The 25987-nt window shown below is 39.5% G+C and overlaps 1 pseudogene; it reads right to left on the reverse strand.

Annotated features, from left to right (window-relative positions):
* Positions 1-661: 661 nt before the first annotated feature.
* Positions 662-25635, reverse strand: LOC122045596 (annotated as a pseudogene).
* Positions 25636-25987: the final 352 nt, after the last annotated feature.

Consider the following 25987-nt stretch of genomic DNA (forward strand, 5'->3'; position numbering starts at 1 on the left):
GAGCAACATATCTTACAGCAAATCCAATCTTTCATGCTCATACAAAACATGTGGAAATTGATTTTCATTTTGTTCGTGAACGTGTGGCAACTCAGCAGTTATCCGTCTCTTATATTTCTGTTGAAGATCAAATCGCTGACATCTTTACTAAGCCACTATCCAGACAACGTTTCAACAAGTTAGCAAGCAAACTCAACGTCAGAGATCTCCCGCTGAGTTTGTCGGGGGGTAAAAGAGATATAACATAATTATCCAAATTGACCGGATCAAATTACCAAATCAAATCATATTAGTATTTGGATTATTCTAATAATTCTGTTATAATTATTCTCAGAATTATTCTTAGAATAATTCTGTTATTTATTAATTAGTTATTTGACCAAGTACTTTTGAACATTATATATTGTATTATTCTTAGGACAAATAACAATGAACAATAGATTTTATTATTCTCATCTTATTCCTTCCTCTCTCTCCCTATTCTTCTTCTTACAAATAGCATATTAAACAAAGCATGCATCGATAGCAACATATAAATGAGGTAGATTTGATTACTACGAACCCAGAATTGCAGAAAGAAATGAAAGAAAGGGAAGGGAATAATAATCTACTAGTGGGAAAATGCAAAGACAGACAAATACCATAATATCGCCATGAAGTGTCAAGCAATATCCTCCTCGTTATCGTACTCACATTCGTCATTAGCAGTGGCATCCTGGTACTGCTGGTACTCAGTGACAAGATCGTTCATGTTGCTCTCAGCTTCTGTGAACTCCATCTCATCCATGCCCTCGCCGGTGTACCAGTGCAGAAAAGCCTTCCTCCTAAACATGGCAGTGAACTGCTCGCTCACTCTCCTGAACATCTCTTGGATGGATGTGGAGTTGCCAATGAAAGTGGATGCCATCGAGAGGCCCCTTGGTGGTTTGTCACAAACACTAGACTTGACGTTGTTAGGAATCCATTCGACAAAGTATGACGAGTTTTTATTTTGGACGTTAATCATCTGCTCATCAACTTCTTTTGTGCTCTATCTTGCCTCTGAACATGGCAGAGGCTGTCAGGTAGCGACCATGACGAGGATCAGCGGCACACATCATGTTCTTAGCATCCCACATCTGTTGAGTTAGCTCAGGGACGGTCAAGGCACGGTACTGCTGAGATCCACGTGAGGTCAGGGGAGCAAATCCAACCATGAAGAAGTGGAGACGAGGGAAAGGAATCAAATTCACTGCTAGCTTTCGAAGGTCAGAGTTCAATTGCCCAGGGAACCGGAGGCAGCATGTCACACCACTCATGGTTGCAGAGATCAAGTGATTCAAGTCTCCAACTGATGAGAGAAACTAAGAGTTAATTTTCCAATTGACAAGTATATGATGAAGTATGCAATATTATTATGAAAAAAATACTTACAATCTACTCGATGTTTATGCATAATTGCCTAAAAACAGAATACAAAATGTAGCATCAAATAGTATACAAAAGACATCTGGCATCTCCTTTAACTTAATAGAGAAAAAAATGTAGCCTAAAACTAGTATACACTTCAAATTTTTACTAGTTGGCACACTCATTTGATGTTTAGGTGGGAAAATATAAGCAAAATGAAATTGTTTAAATAAAAGGAAAGGAAAAGAAATGGAATGAATAGTATTTTCCCTCTTTTTTTATTTCATTCCAGTATTATTTACTTGGATGGAATTGACCTATTATTTCCAACTCAACAGATTGGATGGAATAAAATTCTTTCTTACAGTCCGTTTCCTTCCAAGTAAACAAGAGAAATTAATGATTTTAGTTCCTGTCCCTTCTTTTTTTTTTTTGCCTACTTTGGTCCAGCTAAGACAACATTAGTTCATATAAATATCATATTTTTCTGTTAGGAAAAATACCAACTTCAGGCTCATAAGTTTGCAACAAGATCCAACAAATAAATGTCAGGGATTAACTTACAACTGGGAGTGGTTAATTTGAGAGTACGGAAACAAATATCATAAAGAGCTTCGTTGTCCAGCACCATACATTCATCTGCATTCTCAACTAACTGATGGATAGAAAGGGTCGCATCGTAGGGTTCAACAACAGTGTCAGAAACCTTTGGCGAAGGGAAAACGGAGAAAGTAAGCATCATTCTGTCTGGATACTCCTCTCTGATCTTTGATATCAGAAGTGTTCCCATTCCTGAACCAGTACCGCCACCAAGAGAGTGACATACTTGAAAGCCTGATGAGAAGATCTGTATTATAAGTAATTACTGTGAAAGCAAAGTCTAGACGAGAAGTTTACAACGATCAACAGCAAAGGCTGTTAGTTAGAGCCCTATAATCAATCATATGATGATTGTTATATGGACTCATTGTATCATATTATATAAAGACATTTATTTTGATTATTATACTTACTTGTATTGGTGCCAAATAACTAAGTATAATAACGTCCTTGAGTAGAAAGTTCTTATCTATATCAATCGATTGAGAGAATCGATAGTGAGATGATATAAAGAACACTACTCTTAATTATTCCTAGTCAAGTACTAACATTCAGGGACAATGTTAATGCGATGAGACTAGCATGTAGGTCAACTGGATGACTTGATCTCATAAGTCATGGATATAGAGATATCAAGTTGACACATGAATATGCATTGGAGAATGTATACTGAATGACCCGCCATGAGAAAGTATCATGGATCGTTATATGAGTGTCATATACTTTCTCATGTGACTATTAGTATGACTATCAGTCCTTGGACCTGAAGTCACCATGGTTTCCTACATAAGGAGTTACATAATTTGTCTTCGTCAAACGTCATCCGTAACTGGGTGGACTATAAAGGCGATTACTGGTATGTAACAAATTATGCGGAGGGATATGAGTGATGTAGATGGGATCTATCCCTCCTATATAACGGGAGTGACATCGTTATTCTTGATAGAGTGACACCACTAAGTGCATGGTCATGCCCAAATGAGTCAATATGAGATATTGAGCTCATTTAATTATAGTGAGTCTACTTGGAGTTCAAGATTTAGATTGATTAGAGGATGACACGGTCTATGCCTCAAATTGATCAATCTAGATGTCAGAGATAGAAGGACATTATCATATATTGTGAAGGGTCACAATTAGTAGTCACAAGATGATGTTGGATCTCAACATTCTTGTAACTTGGGTAGCAATGATGTATTGCTAGATGCCGCTCATTGTTTATGTTTCTAAATAAAATTTAGAAACATTAACGTTACAAGAACCTATTGGGTCACACACAAAGAACAAGTGGATGAAGATTAGGTTCATATGGTGAACCAATTAGATGAGGTTCATATGATGAACCAAAATTGGATTAAGAGTAATCCAAATTAGACTTATTGAGTTAGACTCAATTGGATTCAATTGTTGAATGAGTCTAATTAAGAGTTGATTCATTGAGTCAATTTAAATTAATGAATTGAGATTCATTAAATTGAAATTGACTTGAATCAAAGGTTGGATTTAACTCAACAAGGAAGAGAAGTGGTCAATTTTGACTTGACCAAATTGGAAGTTGAAACATCAAGTTTGACTTGATGAAATGACACTTGGTGAAGGTTGACTCATCCTACATGGCATGGCTAACCAATACATCCTTGCCACATCATCTCCACATCATCAAGGGAGAGCTAGAGGCATGGAATGCCAAGAGCCAAAGACCCTTGGCATTCCATGAGTGGCCGGCCAAATGAATATGTGATTCATTGGCATTGAATGATGATTTATTGGTTGTTGTCTTCTTCCTCCTTAGCTCCTTCTTGTTCTCATTCTCCTCTTGGCCGAGAGTTCTAAGCAAGGAGGGTGAAGGTGAGTGAGTTTAATCCAAGAAGAAAGGGTAAGTAGAGAGTTTAGAGAAGTGTATGAGAATCCTCTTCTTCTTTTTCTCTCCTTTCTTCTTCCAATCCCATCCGAGAGCCCTTGGGAGTGCTAGCACACTTGTGGTGCTCTCTTCTCCATCTAGAGTGGTTTGAGAATCACTTCTTGTTCGTGTGGATACTACTAGAGGTGTGTACACTTGAACACACTCGAGATCCGGCAACACTTGGACGAGCGGGATTTGCGAAGGGCTTCGCTTCAAAGATATACCTACTTTCTTGTAGATATAGTGTAGATCTAGGATAGGAAACATGTACACAAAAATTTTAATCTTCGCATGGATCCAGTGGCATGGAACTTCGGGGTTTCCGCAACGCAAAAAGCGATTTTTACGGCCCGAAAGTCCCAACAGTGGTATCAGAGCCACGTGCGAAGCGTGTACGTGTTTTATTTTGGTTTTTATGAAAAACTACAGATCTGTAGGTTTCTGTATATTTACTGTTTTTATGTATTTTATGGGTATTTTTCTCGTAGAAGCGAAGCAACAAGTGTTTGGTCACTTGTAGGCTTCGACTACCGAGAAACACCTTCCGAAACGGCAAGGTCTCGCCCAAAATGTTTCGGGACAGCGGCTAGGGCGCTGTAAGATCATCGTGGGACACTCGTGAGACTCATTTCATGAGAAGGGGTGCTGCCCCTAACCCCGCAAGGGGCATTGTCCCGCGATCGCACCCGAAAACCGCTAAACGGGATTGCCGAGAAATTATAACTCATAAAATTGTAAAAATAGTAGAAAAAATTAAAGAAATTTATGGAAATTACATAATTTAGAATTATGTATAATTTTTGTGATGGTCATGGCCCAAATACCCAATAAGATTGGACAAAATGTGTTGTAATTCATATTATGGTCTGCGCGCCATTTTGTGTGATGTGCGTGTTGTATTTTCTATGCGACCTGCACATCGTGTCTTTCTCTATTTTAATATTCCTGTTGTAAAATAGTTTTAGACTAGAATGTAACTCGAGTTTCAAATTTGTAATGTATAAAATTGGAGTGGTGGAAGGTCCACTCGAGGAGGAGTTACGAGGAGGGTGCGAGCAACACATGGGGATCAAAGGGAGGAGCTTGTAGAAGCTGTTGACCCTAGGTTGACCATCCGATCTTCTCATTGGCTTGAGAAGATCGTAGTAGGGCCATGACTAATCACAATTTAATTAATTGCTTGTGTGTGTATGTGATGCATGCTAGAGTAGAGTAATTAATTAGTGCCTTAACGATTAGATTAGATCTAAATTGCGTATATGATGCACCACGATTAGATTAGATCTAAATCGCGTATCTGATACACATCAACGATTAGATTAGATCTTAATCGCGTCAACTCAAAATGCCTACTATGCCGTGATACCCATCACTACCTCGATCACATGTTGTTGTTGAATCTGCAAAGCAGAGCAACGCATATTATCTTGGTAGGGTGCGAAGGGACAATCTTGGTCCCGCCTATCAATGCCTGGGTGAGTACAAACTCAATCAGATTGAATAAAACTAGTTAAACTCAATTGGATCGGGTTTAACTATAGGCATTTTCCAATGGTTGGTAGATATGTCAAAATCACATTTATATTAACTCTTCGACGATTTAGCCAAAGCTAACTCGAGTTTTAATATACATGCGGATCTTGATCCTATAAACAAGAGTTGCATAGAGATGTAATTGGTAATTAGTTACCTACCGATCATACTAAGTCTTGGGCGATTTAGCCAAAGCTAACTCAAGGCGTAGTATGATGTGGATCTTGTCCCACAAGAATTATAGCTAGTTGGTTAGAATCTAATGAGTGTGGTTTGACCACATCCATGACTCGATTCTATAAAAATTTCTATAATTCAGTGGGAGCATCGTTTAATTAAATGTCTAATTAAATGATTAGTGGAATATGATATTTATTTTCTGCATTTTTCTGTTGTAGATTGCCATGTCGACAAACACGAACACCTTCTCTCTGCGTTTTGTCCTCGATAAGGACAAGCTCAATGGAGCTAATTTCCTAGACTGGTACAGGAACCTGAGAATTGTTCTCACTCAGGAAAGGAAACTGTACATCCTGGAGACGCTCATTCCCGAGGCACCTCCTGCCACTGCCACGCGAGCTGACCGTAATGCTTATAAGAAGCATCAAGATGACGCATTAGATGTGTCTTATCTCATGCTCGTGACCATGAACTGATCTGAGCTTCAGAAGTAACATGAGTTGATGGGTGCTTATGATATGGTTGAACATCTTCGTCAACTATATCAAGGACAAGCAGGGCACTGGAAGAGGAACTGCAAAGGATACTTGGAAGATCTTAAGAAGAAGAGAAATAAGATTTCTACTTCAGGTATACATGTTATAGAAGTCAATCTCTCTATTTCTTCATTGTGGGTATTAGATACCGGATGTACTTCTCACATTTGTACTAATGTACAGGCGCTGAGAAATAAGAGGGCATTGACGAAGGGCGAGATAGACCTACGAGTAGGCAATGAAGCACGAGTTGCTGCTGTTGTTGTAGGGACTTACTATCTATCTCTGCCCTCTGGGCTTGTACTAGAATTAGATGAATGTTGTTATGTGTCTGCTCTTACTAAGAATATAATTCCAGTTTCTTGTTTGGACAAGAAAGGCTTTTCGTTTATCATAAAGAACAAATGTTATTCTGTCTATTTAAACGATATGTTCTATTGTAGTGCATCTCTGATGAACGGACTCTATATTCTAGACTTAGAGAACCCCATCTATAACATAAATACCAAAAGGTTCAAATCAAATGAAATGAACCAAACCTAGTTCTGGCACTGTCGCTTAGGTCATATAAATGGCAAACGCTTATCCCAGCTCCATAAAGATGGTTTGCTGGACTCATTTGATTTCGAATCATATGAGACATGCGAGTCATGCCTACTGGGCAAGATGACCAAGATTCCTTTTAGTGGATACAGTGAAAGAGCGACTGACTTGTTAGGACTTATACATAATGATGTATGTGGTCCTTTCAATGTTGCTGTCAGGGGTGGTTATAGGTACTTCATTACATTTACTGATGACTTCAGTAGATATGGTTATGTGTATCTGATGATACATAAGTCAGAATCCTTTGAAAAGTTCAAAGCATTCAAGAATGAAGTACAAACACAGCTTGACGAGAGTATTAAGATACTTCGATCAGATCGAGGTGGTGAATACCTTAGCCATGAGTTTCGTGACTATCTAGCTGAGTGTGAGATTCTATCCCAACTCACTCCTCCTGGAACACCTCAGTGGAATGGTGTATCCGAAAGGAGAAATCGTACCCTATTAGATATGGTACGGTCTATGATGAGTCACACAGATCTTCCTATGTTTCTTTGGGGCTATGCTCTAGACACAACAACCTTCATACTCAACCGTGTTCCATCCAAGGCTATGATAAAGACACCATATAAGATATGGACTGGGAGAGATTCCCAGGTGTCTTTTATGAGGATTTGGGGTTGTGAGGCTTACATTCGACGTCAAGTCTCGGATAAACTGGGATCCAAATCCGATAAGTGCTACTTTATAGGATATCCCAAGGAAACGAAGGGATATTACTTTTACATTCATAGTCAACACAAAGTAGTTGAGGCTAAGACTGGAGTTTTTCTAGAAAGGGACTTTGTTTCTAGAAAGACTAGTGGGAGTACGTTCAATCTTGAAGAAATTCAATATATGGACCATAGCATTGAAGCCTTGATGGAAGTTGAACTGGAACCACAAAGTGTTGTGGATGATGATATTGTTCCACAAGGAGTTGAGGAACAACAACCAGTTCAAGTAAACATACCTCTTCGCAGGTCTGATAGGGTACGTCGTCAGCCTGAGAGATACTCATTTCTCTTGTCTGATCATGATGACGCTATGCTCATTGAGAATGAGCCTACCTCCTATCAGGAAGCTGTGATGAGACCAGATTCTGAGAAATGTCTAGAAGTCATGAGATCCGAAATGGAATCCATGTACACCAACCAAATATGGACTTTGGTTGATCCACCTGAAGGGATAAAACTCATTGGGTGTAAGTGGGTCTTTAAGAGAAAGACTGATATGGATGGACTGATATATAAGAGTCGTCTGGTAGCTAAAGGTTTCAAACAAATTCATGGTATTGACTATGATTAAACCTTTTCTCCAGTAGCGATGTTTAACTCCATTCGGATCATGCTTGCTATTGCAGCATACCACGATTATGAGATCTGGCAGATGGATGTCAAAACCGTATTTCTAAATGGAAACTTGCTCGAGGATGTGTACATGACACAACCTGAGGGTTTTGTAGATCCACAGTATACTGGCAGAGTATGCAAGCTGCATAAGTCCATTTATGGACTAAAGCAAGCTTCTCGGAGCTAGAATCTTCGATTCGATGATGCAATCAAATAGTTTGGTTTTATCAAGAATGAAGATGAACCCTGTGTCTACAAGAAGGTTGTAGGGAGCACAGTTGTCTTCCTTGTATTGTATGTGGATGACATGCTACTCATTGGGAACGACATCCCTTTGCTATAGTCTGTAAAGACTTGGCTGGGGAATTGTTTCTCAATGAAGGACTTAGGTGAAGCAGCCTACATTCTAGGCAAAAAGATCTATAGAGATAGATCTAAGAGATTGCTTCGCCTAAGTCAGAGTATATACATTGACAAGGTATTACTACGGTTTTCCATGCAGAATTCCAAGAAAGGTTTTCTGCCGATGTCACATGGTGTGAGTCTTTCGAAGACTTAAAGTCCCTCTTCTAGAGAGGAGAGAGACCGCATGGATAAGATCCCTTATGCTTCAGCCATAGGATCTATCATGTACGCCATGCTATGTACTCGTCCTGATGTTTCGTATGCTTTGAGCATGACGAGCGGATACCAGTCAGATCCAAGTGAAAGTCACTGGATAGAAGTCAAGAATATCCTTAAGTACTTGAGAAGTACTAAAGAATATTTCTTGATATATAGAGGCGATGATGAGCTAGCTGTAAAGGGTTAAAGTGATGCTAGCTTCCAAACTGACCAGGATGATTATAGATCGCAGTCAGGGTTCGTGTTTTGCTTGAATGGTGGTGCTGTGAGCTGGAAGAGTTCGAAGCAGGACACAGTTACTGATTCTACAACAGAGGCCGAGTATATTGCTGCATCAGAAGCAGTAAAGGAGGCAGTTTGGATCCGTAAGTTCATTACTGAGCTTGGGGTGGTTCCTAGCATAGCCGATCCGATAGAGCTCAATTGTGACAACAATGGAGCAATTGCACAGGCTAAGGAGCCTCGCTCACACCAGCGGACCAAACATATACTACGGCGCTTCCATCTCATTCGAGAGATCATCGATAGAGGAGATGTGAAGATTTGCAGAGTACCCACAGAGGCTAACATAGCTGATCCCTTGACCAAGGCTTTGGCATAGAGAAAGCATAATGGACACACTAGGTCATTGGGTATTAGACCCTACACTGATTGACACTAGTGCTAGTGGAAGATTGTTAGTTAGAGTCCTAGAGTCAATCATATGATGATTGTTATATGGACTCATTGTATCATATTCCTATGTATATAAAAGTATTTGTTTTGGTACTTACTTGTATTGGTGCCAAATAACTAAGTATGATAGCGTCCTTGAGTAGAAGGTTCTTATCTATATCAATCGATTGGGAGAATCGATAGTGAGATGATATAGAGAACACTACTCTTAATCATTCCTAGTCAGGTATTAACATTCAGGGACAATGTTAATGTGATGAGACTAGCATGTAGGTCAACTCGATGACTTGATCTCACAAGTCATGGATATAGAGATATCAAGTTGACACATGGGTATGCATTGGAGAATGTATATTGAATGACCCGCCATGAGAAAGTATCATGGATCGTTATATGAGTGTCATATACTTTCTCATGTGACTATTAGTATGACTATCAGTCCTTGGACCTGAAGTCACCATGGTTCCCTACATAAGGAGTTACATACTTTGGCTTCGTCAAACGTCACCCGTAACTGGGTGGACTATAAAGGCGATTACTGGATATGTAACAAATTATGTGGAGGGATGTGAGTGATGTAGATGGGATCTATCCCTCCTATATAACGGGAGTAACATCGTTATTCTTGATAGAGTGAGATCACTAAGTGCATGATCATGCCCAAATGAGTCAATATGAGATATTGAGCTCATTTGATTATAGTGAGTCTACTTGGAGTTCAAGATTTAGATTGATTAGAGGATGACACGGTCTATGCCTCAAATTGATCAATCTAGATGTCAGAGATAGAAGGACATTATCATATATTGTGAAGGGACACAATTAGTAGTCACAAGATGATGTTGGATCTCAACATTCTTGTATCTTGGGTAGCAATGATGTATTGCTAGATGTCGCTCATTATTTATGTTTCTAAATAAGATTTAGAAACATTGTCAACGTTACAAGAACCTATTGGGTCACACACAAAGAACAAGTGGATGGAGATTATGTTCATATGGTGAACCAATTGGATGAGGTTCATATGATGAACCAAAATTGGATTAAGAGTAATCCAAATTAGACTTATTGAGTTAGACTCAATTGGATTCAATTGTTGAATGAGTCTAATTAAGAGTTGATTCATTGAGTCAATTTATATTAATGAATTGAGATTCATTAAATTGAAATTGACTTGAATCAAAGGTTGGATTTAACTCAACAAGGAAGAGAAGTGGTCAATTTTGACTTGACCAAATTGGAAGTTGAAACATCAAGTTTGACTTGATGAAATGACACTTGGTGAAGGTTGACTCATCCTACATGGCATGGCTAACCAATACATCCTTGCCACATCATCTCCACATCATCAAGGGAGAGCTAGAGGCATGGAATGCCAAGAGCCAAAGACCCTTGGCATTCCATGAGTGGTCGGCCAAATGAATATGGGATTCATTGGCATTGAATGATGATTTATTGGTTGTTGTCTTCTTCCTCCTTAGCTCCTTCTTGTTCTCATTCTCCTCTTGGCCGAGAGTTCTAAGCAAGGAGGGTGAAGGTGAGTGAGTTTAATCCAAGAAGAAAGGGTAAGTAGAGAGTTTAGAGAAGTGTATGAGAATCCTCTTCTTCTTTTTATCTCCTTTCTTCTTCCAATCCCATCCGAGAGCCCTTGGGAGTGCTAGCACACTTGTGGTGCTTTCTTCTCCATCTAGAGTGGTTTGAGAATCACTTCTTGTTCGTGTGGATACTACTAGAGGTGTGTACACTTGAACACACTCGAGATCCGGCAACACTTGGATGAGCGGGATTTGCGAAGGGCTTCGCTTCAAAGATATACTTACTTTCTGTTGGATCGTGAAGTGTCGATAGAGGGGGAGGGGTGAATATCGATTCGAAAAAACAACGTTGAAAAGAGTTAAGCGCAGCGGAATTTAAAAGAACAGACACAGTAATTTTTACTTCGTTCGGAGCCTGTGACAACTCCTACTCGAAGGACCGTACTCCGTGAGTACTTTCGTTAGGCAATCACTATCAATTCGAATGATAATTACAAAATAATTAAGTACAAGAATTGACAGAATTAAAATACCGACAAGAGAAGAAGAATTAGACTTAAGAAAGCGCTTTGTCGGAATAGCCTCACGGCGTCGCAAGAGCGTAGAGCAGCAGAGCAAGCAGTAGATTCTCAGTTGATAGTTGTGTCTTCAGCTCTGCCTCCACCCCATCTTTTATATGAAGCTCGAGGCACCCTGGATCCCTTCCGGGCGCCCTGGTGAGACGTGGCAAGTCCAACCAGCGAGCTCCAAGTGGCGACGCGCGATCAGGATAATTTTTGCCTCCAGGGCGCCCGGTGCCTCCCGGGCGCCCGGACCTCCGGGCGCCCGGACCACCTTTTTCTAGTGAACAGCTTTCCTGCAAAACAAGGTTAGTCCGAGACAAATAGATCCTGCAAAATAAAGTGTTAGCATAGTTTATGAGTTCAGTATAAGAAGTATGACTTAGATTCCGCCTTTCCGAGACCGGAATCTAGTCACGATCTCGACTTAGATATCCGAAATGGATCTAAGCCGGATCGACGCCTAATGTTCCCTTCTCGGGAACGCGTCCTCACAGTCACTCCCTTTCAGTGACTTACCTTTACTTACCTGCCAGACGTCCGGTCAGCCCTTCGACCCGTCTGGACTTCTCGCCAGCTATCCGGTCAGCCCGTCGACCTAGCTGGACTTCTCGCCAAGCGTCCGGTCAGCCCTTCGACCCGCTTGGACTTCTCGCCAGCTATCTGGTCAGTCCGTCGACCTAGCTGGACTTCTCGCCAAGCGTCCGGTCAGCCCGTCGACCCGCTTGGACTTCGTGCCAGACATCCGGTCAGCCCGTCGACCTGTCTGGACTTACCCTGCACACTCGATCAGAGTGTTAGATAACAACAAACTAACTTAACCTGATTTGTCATTCATCAAAATCTGGGTTAAATCGTTAGTGCTAACCGCATCAACAATCTCCCCCTTTTTGATGGAATGACAACCTGGTTAAGTTAGTGAAAACATATGCAAGTAACAACATGCATTTATGTGGTTTTTAAGTTAGTTTGTATTTTCAATTTGATTTAGCTAACTTAACCACCTAACTCTCCCCCTTTGTCATTCATCAAAAGAACTAATGTCAAGTAAGCATAAATACAGACTTCAGATAAAATAATAAATAATGTCAAGTTAATCTGGGGAGTTTAAACTTTTGAAAACTTGTTTAAAGCATTAGCTTTTAGCTTTTAGAAAATAGCTAAGTTTAGATAGTCTAATTTTCAAACATAAGTGTATAAGTTCTAAATTTCAAAATCAAGTTTTAAATTTTCAAAACACGTTTCAACTTTGAAACGCTTTTCAAACATAAGTTTTCAAAATCAAAATTCCAAAACTAAGTTTGAAAAATCTATTTTTCAAAACTGATTGAAATTTATTTTTCAACACTAAGTTAAATCAAATTATCAAAATTAAGTAAAATCAAATTTTAAGAACTAGATTTTTAAATTCAATTTTCAAAACTAAGTTAAATCTAATTTTCAAAATCAATTTTCAATAAAAAGTAAAACCCAATTCTTAAAAACAACTTAGTTTTATAAGAGTTAGTTTTCAAAAATACGTTTAAAAAATTTTTAAGAAAATATTTTTCAAACACAAATTTTAAAATATTTTAAATAAAGGGAAAATTTTAATTAATTCCTCCCCCTGAACCTAACATAAAATTTTGAAAATATTTGCTAAAAATATTCAAAGTAGATTTTTTTTTTTTAAATGAGGTAGAATTTTCTAGAGAGATTTTAAAGAGAAGATTAAAAAATAACGCTTAAGGAGATAATTAAAAAAATAAACCTCCCCCTGAATTTGATACTCCTTTAATTTATTAATCCTCCTTATTTATTACTCCCCCTTAATATAAAATTTTACAACCGTAACATATTTTCGTACCTAAGTGTTTTAGGCGATTGTATAATTATCTTTATAAAGTTGTTCATTTAAATTTGACTAAACGTAATTAACGTTAGATTCAGTTGAAATAAGTTAACCTTTAGTGTAATGTTAAGTAAGATTAATTCAATAATTGATCAATATTAATAATTTATTGATTAAATTTTGCTTGATTCAATAATTTAATATAATCTAAATTTTCTATTAATTGATGAAGGTGTTAGTTATAATTTAACTTTTCATTTACTTCCTTTTAAGTTGGATTAACTTAGTTTAAAGTTGGTAGTAATTTGAAGTTAAACTCGTTATTAAACAAGGTTAATTAAGGTTCAATTTAAGTCAAACTTTAATTATGTTTTAATAAAAATAATTAATATTTTAAAGGTTGATTAAAAAAATGACTTAGAGTAATTTTAATATTTTTAATAAGGTTAAACCTAGGTTCTAATCAAATCAAGCTTAGTTCTCAAATAAGGTTAGATTTAAACAATTAGTTATTTACTTATTAATTACTTGATTAAGTTTAAAGTCAAAAAAAAATTTTAGTTTTAAGTTTTATCTTAGGTATGAATTTAAAGTTTTAATTCTAAGTTATATTAAGTCTTAAATTTAAGTTTTAAATTTAAGTTTTAAGTAATTTAAGTGCCTTAGTATTAAAATAATTTTTAACTAGATTTTTTTTTTTAATAATTAAAGTTGATTTTTAAAAGTTTTGAAATAATTTTTTTTTAAAGTATTTTTTAAAGTAATTTTGAGAGAAATTTTTTTAAAAATAATTTTGAAATAATTTTTTAAAATAATTTTTAAAAGAATTTTTAAAATAGTTTTAAAAAATAGTTTTTTTTTAAAGGATATTGAAAATAGTTTTTAAAGTAATTGTTTAAAAAGTCTTTAAAAGAATTTTTTAATGAAAAAGAATTTTTAAAATAATTTTTAAAAGATTTTAAACTAATTTTTAAAAGAATTTTTAAAGTTTTTTTAAAATGATTTTTAAAAGAGTTTTTAAAATAATTTTAAAAATGTTTTAAAATAATTTTTAAAAGAATTTTTAAAATGCTTTTTAAAAGAGTTTTTTTTAAAATAATTTTTAAAATGTTTTAAAATAATTTTTAAAAGAATTTTTTAAAAGAGTTTTAAAAATAGTTTTCAAAGAATTTTGAAAATAATTTTTAAGTTTAGAATAAAATTTTTAAGTTAAATATAAAATTTTTAAAGTTAATTTAATTTTTAAAATAATTTTTAAAGTTAATTTAATTTTTAAAATAAATTTTAAAGTTAATTTAATTTTTAAAGTTAATTTATTTTTTAAAATAATTTAGTTTTAATTCGAAATTTAATTTTAATTAATTTTAATTTAATTTGAAAATTAATTAGCTTAAATTTATTCATCTCACCCGATCTAGATTATCAATCAGGGAATCCTATAATTTTGTGAGATGAATTAGATTTAATTACAGAGTTTGGTTTAACTTGTGTTAGATTCAGGTTTAGCTTTGGTCTCAACAAATAGGCATTCTTCGGATAAACTTCTAAGCTTGGTGAGTCACTTGGACATCATTAGAAGTAACCAACCCTTCGAGATTTTCCGAATAGTCCTATCCACGGAGCTTAGTGTTGGTGCAACCTTAGGTCAAGGTTGACCTGGTTGACCTGACTCGAGTTGACCTGAGTCGAGTTGTATTTTGATGTTTGACGAGAACATGATGGGAGATTGTTGGTGCAACCTGTTGGAGCAATCCCAATGGTTCGTGGGACCATGTGTTTTGGTGTTTGTGCAAAGGGTTTAAGTTAGGTTTACCCTTGTTATTTGATATGTGTACTTGAGTTGTGCAGGACTGCAGGTGACACATGTGACTCAGGTTGACAGCTTCGGGTTCGGTGAAGGATGGAGCATCCGAGGGACCATGGACAAGGCAGCAAGGACAATGGCCGAGGGAAGCGATTTCGAGGCATACGCGAAGGATGGCATTGGAGAAAAGCCGCGGGCTTAGATGCATCTGAGGGACGAGAGCCAAAGGAAGTAGGCTTGAAGGCAAGAGGTCAAGGCTGCAAAGAAGAGTCAAATGAGTCGTGAGGGTACGAGTGCATGAGAGATTGTACTCGGAGTAAAATCCTAGTTCTAGGGTTTTACTGTAGCGGCACTGTAGCAGTTACTGTAGCGCACTGTAGCAGTTACTGTAGCAGTCGACTGGTGTATGGAACAGTCGACTGATGCACTGTAGCAGATAGTCGTTGAGAGAGCCGTTGGGCTGGCATCAGTCGACTGGTGCAAGGACCAGTCGACTGGTAACGGGCAAATCAGGTTCTGATTTGTTCCAAGCTCTATAACAAGGAGCTTGGTATGGCCGGCCAAGGCGACGAAATTAGACTTGGTTAAAGCCTAATTAGTAGTCACCAAAGTGCTCAAGGTTCCCTTGTGTCCAAGTATTGTTGGTGAGTGTTGTGGTGAGGTTTCTCCACCCACAAGGAGGTTGAGCAAGCCGGAGTTTGCCGGGGACTAATCCACCGACGGATTGAGGGATCGTCCACCTTACGGACACGCCGTGGAGTAGGAGCAAGTTATCTCCGAACCACGTAAACGAACGTGTTAGCGGTTTGCATTTCCATTCTTGTATTTAGTGTTTAGCTTTCTATTTGTTTGTATTAGTTTGTATTTCCGTTGCGCACTAACAAATACGTAGAAGCGAGCGATTTGGGGGTGCCGTCTATCCAACCCCCCTTCAAGCCGGCCACCGATCCTCCAACAAGTGGTATCAGAGCGAGGCCGCTCTCCGTCGGACTAACCACCGAGGAAGCAAAGATGACCGGCTTGATAGATCCGCCAAAGTTCGAAGGAGGAAGCTTATGGGACATCACCTTTTGGATGGTGAAGATGAAGAACTTCTTCGAGACGGATTGGGACACAATGATGGTGGTGGAAGAGCCATTTGAAGTCCCTAAAGACAAGAAAGGGAAGAAGCTCCGACCACGACATTGGACGGAGGAGCAAATCACACGGTCAAAGGCAAACGATAAGGTAATATCAATTTTGGTAGATATTTTGCCTTCTAACGTGTTAAGTGATGTAGGTGAGTATGAAAATGCCCATGAATTATGGAGCAAAGTGAAGAAATTTCCATGGGAGGAATTTTTGCCTACACTAGAAGAAGAAGAAAAAGAAAAATCCGAAGAAACGGACTTAGTAGCTCAAGAAGAGGAGGTGGAGCAAATGGAAGTTGAGCCATGCTCAACATCCGAGGAGGAGAAGGAAGATGAAGCATCATCAACATCCTCAAGGGTTGAAGAAGAATCCAAGACGGATGAAGAAGAGGTCTTGGAGGTCAACCTAGTGAGCACTTCCACCGAAGTCAAGTCAAAGGACCATATCATTTGCTTCGGTTGCAATGAAAAGGGCACTACAAGAGTAGATGTCCTATGGGTAAGAAAGAGGTAAATTCTAAACCCATTCAAGTTGATTTGAATACTAATGTGGGTTGTAGAAATGATGGTGCCAAGAAGAAGAAGGAGAAGAAGCACATTAGATGCTTCACTTGGGGTGAAATAGGGCACTACCACACCAAATGCCAAAGAAGAAAGAGCTCAAGAAGTTGGCGCATTTGAAGATGTGGGAAAAGAAGTGGAGGAAGAATGGAGGCTCGAGTCAAGGGGGAGCTCCAAAGGTAAAGGGCAAGGTAAACCCTAGTTTAAATTTGAAGACAAATTTAAATTCCTCCATGCATGCTAGGAATAATGTTAATCATTATATGCCCATGCAAAATTTTGGATTTAAGTATCATGATAGGAATAGGGTTAATGTAGATCAAAACCCTAGGAGGCCAATTCATGAAAAACCTAGGAATGGTAGACCTAAGGAGGCCCAAGGCATTAATCCCAAGAAGGGGAGACATATGCCTAGAAAGGGTAGGTCTAGGAATGTCCAAGGTGGACATGTTGACTCTAGGTTTATGAACCTAGAAAGGGAGAATCAAGCTTTGAAGGCAAAGCTTGATGGTTTAGAAAAATTCCTTAAGAGATTCACTATTGGATCTAAAGGATTAAATATGGTGTTGGGTAGTCAAAAACCCAACAATGATAGATCGGGCTTGGGATACCGATCTAGTCCCTCCAAGGCCAAAAGGAGACCATGTGCTAGAGTGGCACATGATAAGGGCAAGGGAGAGTCATCCAAGGCCAATAAAAAGAAATATGCTAGGGTTGCATATGATTATGGAAAGGATGATGTGTCCAAGGTCAAGAAGATAAGGAGATCTTTTAAGGGACATCATTGTGGTATGGTCACAATAGATGAGTCACCTAGGGAGGTGACTAAGGTAAAGAGCTCTAGGGAGAGCTCCAAATGTCAATTTGGGACCCATGGCCAATGGATCTCAGGTGGGTTCTACTTGGGGGTCTAGAGGGGCCATGGAGTGTGCCAAATGGTTTAGAGACGGACTTGAGTCTCAAACCTAGGGATTTGGCACACATGGATTATGTTTCATGCATGGAAATATGACATTAAGGGTCATATTGCATGATAATTGGTTTTGGATGTATATATGCCATATAAACCAATGCTAGGGATGCATTGTGGGTTGGTATGGGCAAATACATCAAAAGGAAGCCAAAACTAGGACTTTAGGTCAAGGTTCAATTGAACCATTTAGCTAGTTTTGGATTTTGTGTCAATCTTGGGATTGGTGATAGATACATTTTGTAATGTATTTTTCCCAAGTAGACAAGAGTACAATAGACCTCTCCACAAAATTTGGAAATTTTTGGAGGTCTAGGGAATTACTGGTGCATTTCTGAAGTTGGCCTGAAAAGGCTGATTTTTCAAGAAATAGGGTACCAGTCGACTGGTGCAGATACCAGTCGACTGGTAACAGTATTTTTGAGCACAGAATGTCTGATACCAGTCGACTGGTAACAGTAGATTTCGACCACAGAATGCTTCTGTAAGGTTCTGTCGAAGGGGGCAGTCGACTGGCACTTGGGGCAGTCGACTGATACCAGTCTGAAACTGTTTTCAGCATTGGTTTGTGACCATGTCAACTCACTTAGATGTATGGGATCCAAGGGGGATTAATACATGAGTTTAGGGTCAGTTTGGATGAGAAATTTTCAACAATTGGGATATTGTTGGAGAACTTTTTGGGTGTTAGGCAAAGGGGGAGAAGTAAGGTTTAAATTGGGAAAACCTTTAGTGCATTTGCGTAGGGGGAGCCTTGGGATAGGTTCTTAAAAAGCCTTGTGATAAAATCCTAGCTCAACGGGGAGCTTAGGTGTAGGGGGAGCCTTGTGATAGGTTCCAATGCATGTTTTTTCGACGGTTGCCAAGTGTGTAGCCTTGGCAACGTAAGTCCATTCGGCGGTTGCCAAGTGTGTAGCCTTGGCAACGTAAGTCCATTCGGCGGTGTAAGTCCAAGTGTGTAGCCTTGGCATCGTAAGTCCATTGTTTTAGCATGTTTATTTGTTATTTGTTTTCCCTAACTTAAACGTATTGCCAAACACCAAAAAGGGGGAGATTGTTGGAGCAATCCCAATGGTTCGTGGGACCATGTGTTTTGGTGTTTGGGCAAAGGGTTTAAGTTAGGTTTACCCTTGTTATTTGATATGTGTACTTGAGTTGTGCAGGACTGCAGGTGACACATGTGACTCAGGTTGACAGCTTCGAGTTCGGTGAAGGATGGAGCATCCGAGGGACCATGGACAAGGCAGCAAGGACAATGGCCGAGGGAAGCGACTTCGAGGCATACGCGAAGGATGACATTGGAGACAAGCCGCGGGCTTAGATGCATCTGAGGGACGAGAGCCAAAGGAAGTAGGCTTGAAGGCAAGAGGTCAAGGCTGCAAAGAAGTGTCAAATGAGTCGTGAGGGTACGAGTGCATGAGAGATTGTACTCGGAGTAAAATCCTAGTTTTAGGGTTTTACTGTAGCGTACTGTAGCAGTCGACTGGTGTATGGACCAGTCGACTGATGCACTGTAGCAGATAGCCGTTGAGAGAGCCGTTGGGCTGGCATCAGTCGACTGGTGCAAGGACCAGTCGACTGGTAACGGGCAAATCAGGTTCTGATTTGTTCCAAGCTCTATAACAAGGAGCTTGGTATGGCCGGCCAAGACGACGAAATTAGACTTGGTTAAAGCCTAATTAGTAGTCACCAAAGTGCTCAAGGTTCCCTTGTGTCCAAGTGTTGTTGGTGAGTGTTGTGGTGAGGTTTCTCCACCCACAAGGAGGTTGAGCTAGCCGGAGTTTGCCGGGGACTAATCCACCGACGGATTGAGGGATCGTCCACCTTACGGACACGCCGTGGAGTAGGAGCAAGTTATCTCCGAACCACGTAAACGAACGTGTTAGCGGTTTGCATTTCCATTCTTGTATTTAGTGTTTAGCTTTCTATTTGTTTGTATTAGTTTGTATTTCCGTTGCGCACTAACAAATACGTAGAAGCGAGCGATTTGGGGGTGCCGTCTATCCAACCCCCCTTCAAGCCGGCCACCGATCCTCCAACACAACCTTAGGTCAAGGTTGACCTGGTTGACCAGACTCGAGTTGACTTGACTCGAGTTGTATTTTGATGTTTGACGAGAACAAGCTTGGGAGATTGTGGGTGCAACCCGTGGTCAAGGTTGACCTGGTTGACCCGAGGTGAGTTGACCTGACTCGGAAAAGTCCAAGCAGGGAGCTTGGCATGGGAAAAGTCCAAGCAGGGAGTTTGGCACGGGAAAAGTCCAAGTATGGAGACTTGGCACGGAGAAGTCCAAGTTTGGAAGCTTGGCACATGGGAAGTCGGAGAGGGCTCGGTAGCTCGTTCTCCGGACTGTGGTCAGAGAGGGCTCGGGAGCTTGTTCTCTGGACCGGATGTGGAAAGTCCTGGTGAGTGAAGCCAGGCAGACGGAAAAGTCCTGGTGAGTGAAGCCAGGCAGTTGGAAAGTCCTGGTGAGTGAAGCCAGGTAGTGGGAAAGTCCCGGTGAGTGAAGCCGGGCAGATTGGAAATCCTGGTGAGTGAAGCCAGGTGAAAACCCTAGTGAGTGAAGCTAGGTGAAAGTCCTGGTGAGTGAAGCCGGGCAAGGGAAAATCCAGATGGATCAAGGGTGATCGGACATCTGGTGTTGAGAAGGTCAAGTAGGTCAAGGGAGTGACCGGATACTTGACACGAAGAGAAAAGTCCAAGTGGGTCAAAGGGATTGACCGGACATTTGGTGGGGAGTCTTAGCAGGTCAAGGGAGTGACCGGATGCTAAGCATGATGTACCAACAGGTCAAGGTTGACCGGATGTTGGTTTGGAAGGTTTGAGACTTGATTTGGGCAAAAACCAAGCTCTGGATCGATCTGGGGACCGATCCAGTGATACGGCTGATCGGTCTGGTGACCGATTAGTAATCAAACAGAATGATTCTGTGGATTATCTAATCGGTCTGAAGACCGATCAGGAAGCAAACAGAAGAGAAGAAGGAGAAAGGCTGATCGGTCCAAGGGACCGATCAGACTCCTCCTGGACCGATCAGGACATAGCTTGATCGGTCCAGGCTTAGCCTGATTGGTCCCCAAGACCGATCAGGGACAGTGTGGACCGATCAGGTTGGAGCCTGATCGGTCCAGGACTAGCCGTTGTGAGTGACAACGGCTAGGTTATTTCGGGCTTCTGTGTTCTATTCTTTTTGCTTGCAGGTTCGCAGGTTGGCTCAGGATATCAGAGGTTATAAGAAGAGATCGAGGGGCTGCTGACTACTTCTCTTCTTCTTCTTTCTGCTCGAGTTGCTGTTCTTCTGAAAGCTGTGCTTGAGCTTTGCTGAGCTCCGAAGCTTCGGGTGAGCTTCCTACTGGTTTTCTAGCTGATCTTGGATCCGAGAAGTTGCTGCTTCATCAGGATTCCAGTCGACAACGAGAAGGCAAGCAAAGGGTTTTACATTTCGATTGTTCTTGTTTGCTTTCTCTACTGTTGTACTCCTTATTGCTGTTGCAAAGTTTTTGTGGCGAGGTTTCTCCACCCATAAGGAGTTTATATTAGCCGGTTTTCCGGGGACTCATCCACCGACGGATTGATAGGCTTCGTCCACCTTACGGACACGCCGAGGAGTAGGAGTTTCATCTCCGAACCTCGTTACATCGACGAGTTTGAGATTTGCTATTTTCCGTTGTCGTTTCTATTATTTATTTCCGCTGCGCTAACCTTGATTTGTAGAAAGAAACGAACGATTTGGGGCGGCTATTCACACCCCCCCTCTCTAGCCGCGATCATCGATCCTAACACTTAGTACTAAACCTTGATCTATCTAGTTAGGATCCGTAAGGGGTAGCTTCAGTCAGTTCCACTTGGCCAAATGCACCAGATCGAAGCCATATCTTTCTAGACATGCGATGCTCAAGCTTCCCCAACGTACTATCATCCAAAACTTCACCAGTACTACTTGTCAAGTTAAACTTTTGTCTCTATTTATTCTATTCCTAACTACCCTGCCAGGTAGTTTACTCTTATTTTACCCTTGTCGGGTAGATTAATTTTAGAGGTGACAGCTATTCTGGAGCATCCCCTGAATTATTGGCCTTTAATTTAAGATTTTTGTATAATTAGAGTTGGTTTTAGTTAAGTTTTAATGTTTAATTTTAAATTTAAGTTTTTAATTTTGAATTAATTAAATTGGTCAAATTGTCTTTCTTTAAGAGAGTGTATTTAATATTTGAATTTTCTTTCAATTTCAATTTTATTGGGTTAATTGAATTATCTTTCTTTAATAGCTTATTATTAATTGTTAATTTTGAAATTTCTAGATTATTTTTGTTTAATATGTTATCTTTAACATTTAATTTTAAGTTTGTTAAATTCTGTTTTGATTTTATCAAAATGTTTGATTTTATCCTTATATTTTCTTTGCCTTTTAAATTGATATGGTTAATTGAATTTATTAGATTAGTTTTATCTTTAAAGTTTAATTTTTTATTAATTAAATTATCTTGGTTTTGGATAGCATTTTCTAGACTAATTTTATCCATTTTCTCATTTTTAGTATTAAATTCAAATTTATTGTAATGTTTGACTTATTTATGTCTAAATGCTCACCTAATTTTAAATTTTCTGGATTAATTAAATTATTTGAATTGATTTGGTCATTGTTCTGTTTGACCAAATCAAGGTTGATGCCAAATTGATCAGAGTCTTGATTGACTTGATCAAAGTCTAGATTATTTTGTGATTTTGAATTTAAATCATTTAAATCTAGATTATCATGCATCATACTTGGACTAATTTCATACTTATCATCATGCTGATTATTTAAACTACTATTAGCAGGGGTATTTTGGTAAATATTACTAACCTTGAGCGCAACCCCTAATTCAGTAGGCTTCTCCGTTGGATTTGACTCGAGTCCATATTTGACTTTAACTTGATCTTCTAGCTCCATCGGCATCTCGTGAAGCTTGATCAACTGGGTCCACAGCTCATATGCATTCTTGTACTTTTCTAATCTGCATAAAATATTGTTAGGTAAAGCATTACAAATAATGTTACTTACCTTTTTTGTTCAGTTCCGAGTTTTGAGAAGGTTTCCTCAAAATTAGCATATAATCGATGTCTACGTTTCCTAAGAAGCATTCCATTAATCGCTTCCAGTAGTTGAAGTTTTCATGATCGTATGGTGGTGGTTCGCAGGGGTTTCGTCCTTCTAGAAGAGTCATAATTTCCGACAAGAGAAACAAACAAAAAATCCCAAGACTTGGTCTTGGATTAGCAGTGCAGGAGAAAGAATATAATATTGCACTAATTTCGAAAAATAATAAAATATTAATAAAAAAATATTATTCCAAAATTTTGAAAATGTAATATTTTATCAATACTAAGCAATGGTGAAAAGATGATGATGTGTTTTTCAAAAACAGTTTTGGATGGGAAAAAACGAAAGGCGTAAGGTTTTATTTTAAAGACGAACGATATCTAATTTTTCTTTAAAAAATACCCCTCTTTGCCTGACTGGTGGTTGCACCAAATCAGAGCGGTACCTGCTCTGATACCACTTGTTGGATCGTGAAGTGTCGATAGAGGGGGTGAATATCGATTCGAAAAAACAACGTTGAAAAGAGTTAAGCACAGCAGAATTTAAAAGAACAGACACAGTAATTTTTACTTTGTTCGGAGCCTGTGACGACTCCTACTCGAAGGCCCGTACTCCGTGAGTACTTTCGTTGGGCAATCACTATCAATTCGAATGATAATTACAAAATAATTAAGTACAAGAATTGACAGAATTAAAATACCGACAAGAGAAGAAGAATTAGACTTAAGAAAGCGCTTTGTCGGAATAGCCTCGCGGCGTCGCAGGAGCGTAGAGCAGCAGAGCAAGCAATAGATTCTCAGTTGATAGTTGTGTCTTCAGCTCTGCCTCCGCCCCATCTTTTATATGAAGCTCGGGGCGCCCTGGATCCCTTCCGGGCGCCCTGGTGAGACGTGGCAAGTCCAACCAGCGAGCTCCAAGTGGTGACGCGCGATCAGGATAATTTTTGCCTCCAGGGCGCTCGGACCTCCGGGCGCCCGGACCACCTTTTTCCAGCGAACAACTTTCCTGCAAAACAAGGTTAGTCCGAGACAAATAGATCCTGCAAAATAAAGTGTTAGCATAGTTTATGAGTTCAGTATACTAAGTATGACTTAGATTCCGTCTTTCCGAGACCGGAATCTAGTCACGATCTCGATTTAGATATCCGAAATGGATCTAAGCCGGATCGACGCCTAATGTTCCCTTCCTGGGAACACGTCCTCACAGTCATTCCCTTTCAGTGACTTACCTTTACTTACCTGTCAGACGTCCGGTCAGCCCTTCGACCCGTCTGGACTTCTCGCCAGCTATCCGGTCAGCCCGTCGACCTAGCTGGACTTCTCGCCAAGCGTCCGGTCAGCCCGTCGACCCGCTTGGACTTCGTGCCAGACATCCGATCAACCCGTCGACCTGTCTGGACTTACCTTGCACACTTGATCAGAGTGTTAGACAACAACAAACTAACTTAACCTGATTTGTCAGTCATCAAAACCTGGGTTAAATCGTTAGTGCTAACCGCACCAACACTTTCTTGTAGATCTAGGATAGGAAACATGTACACGAAAATTTTAACCTTCGCACGGATTCGGTGGCATGGAACTTCGGGGTTTCCGCAACGTAAAAAGTGATTTTTGCGACCCGAAAATCTCAACAAAGACACGTATCAGGCGTACGAAAAAAATACACTAAATGATTCCGTGATACGATGTTCCCTGTAACCTTGCCCGCAATGACAATTTATAACAAAATTGAGACACCACCACATCTAACTTTGGTTAAGAGGCACCCCTATGAGGTGGTCAAGTTGAACAAGTTACATCAATAACTCAGATTTTTTTATATATATGAACAATATACATTTATGATTTTTTTGTTGTTGTTGAGCAAGACACTAAAAGAAACCAGAAATGAAACTGAGAGAAATCTTGTTTGTGGAAACCGACCATCAATGTATCCACAAGAAAACATCATATAGAAAGAAGATAAATGATCATACCCTGTAAACAGTCACAGTTTTCAGCCTCCTTTCTCACCACATCGAGGACTGAATCAATATAATGAGCTCGGCACCTTCAGTGCAGTGGCCTTTAGCCCAGTTGTTTCCAGCACCGGACTGACCAAATACAAAGTTATCTGGGCGGAAGATCTGCCCATATGAACCAGTTCTGACACTATCCATGGTACCCGGTTCCAGATCCATCAGCACCGCCCTAGGAACGAACCTGCCGCAGGAGGCCTCGTTGTAGTACACATTGACACGCTCCAGCTGCAGATCTGATGTTCCAGGATACTTCCCAGTGGGATCGATCCCATGCTCATCACACACCACTTCCCAGAACTTCGATCCGATCTAATTGCCGCACTGGCCTCCCTGGACATGGAGGATTTCTCTCATTTTTGCCTAAATTAGATAAATGAAACAAGATTAACGCTAGCACTCGCTAAAAAATCTACAATGAAAAACTTAATCGAAGTTTGAACTCACCTCCAGTAAGCAGGCAGATAGTGAGAAACAACAGATCCAAACAAGTTTCTCAAATATCAAACGAATTATATATTAGATTAAACAATAACTTCCTCGTCCAAAAACAAATCAAGTAAAACAAAAAAAGGGGGGGGGGGGGACATCATCGAACACGCATAGATAAGAAAATCGATAACTCGAATTCTAACTTGATGACAGAGACGACAAAAGTGAGTGTGAGATCGCTACAACATCATAAATAAAACTTGAATCTAGTAGCTTCAGGGAATCGGGATGAAGGATTCATCATCAGAGCACTCAAATCATCCTTCGTAAGAGCATCCATGATGACACCAAATATTTCCTCCAAATATTTATGGGGCCCACTTTCTTATCATCAATCAAATATCTCACTTATCAAATATCCCAAAACTCACAATAAAATATCCCCTTAACCAAATATTTATGGACCCCACCTACCAAATATTTTTATCTCTCAATCATAACTTGTGGGGCCCACTTTCCTACCACCCACAATGAAATCATCGGGCACAAAATTGTGCCCAGTGATTTCTATTCTCTTTTCAAATATCCCCATAATGGAGGATATTTGAGAGAGGGAGATATTTGAAGAAATATCCCCTCTAAATATCCCCTATTGGAGATGCTTTAAGAAGAGAAGAACGGCTTACT

The sequence above is a fragment of the Zingiber officinale genome, chromosome 2B (assembly GCF_018446385.1).
Source record: "Zingiber officinale cultivar Zhangliang chromosome 2B, Zo_v1.1, whole genome shotgun sequence".
Classification (NCBI taxonomy): domain Eukaryota; kingdom Viridiplantae; phylum Streptophyta; class Magnoliopsida; order Zingiberales; family Zingiberaceae; genus Zingiber; species Zingiber officinale.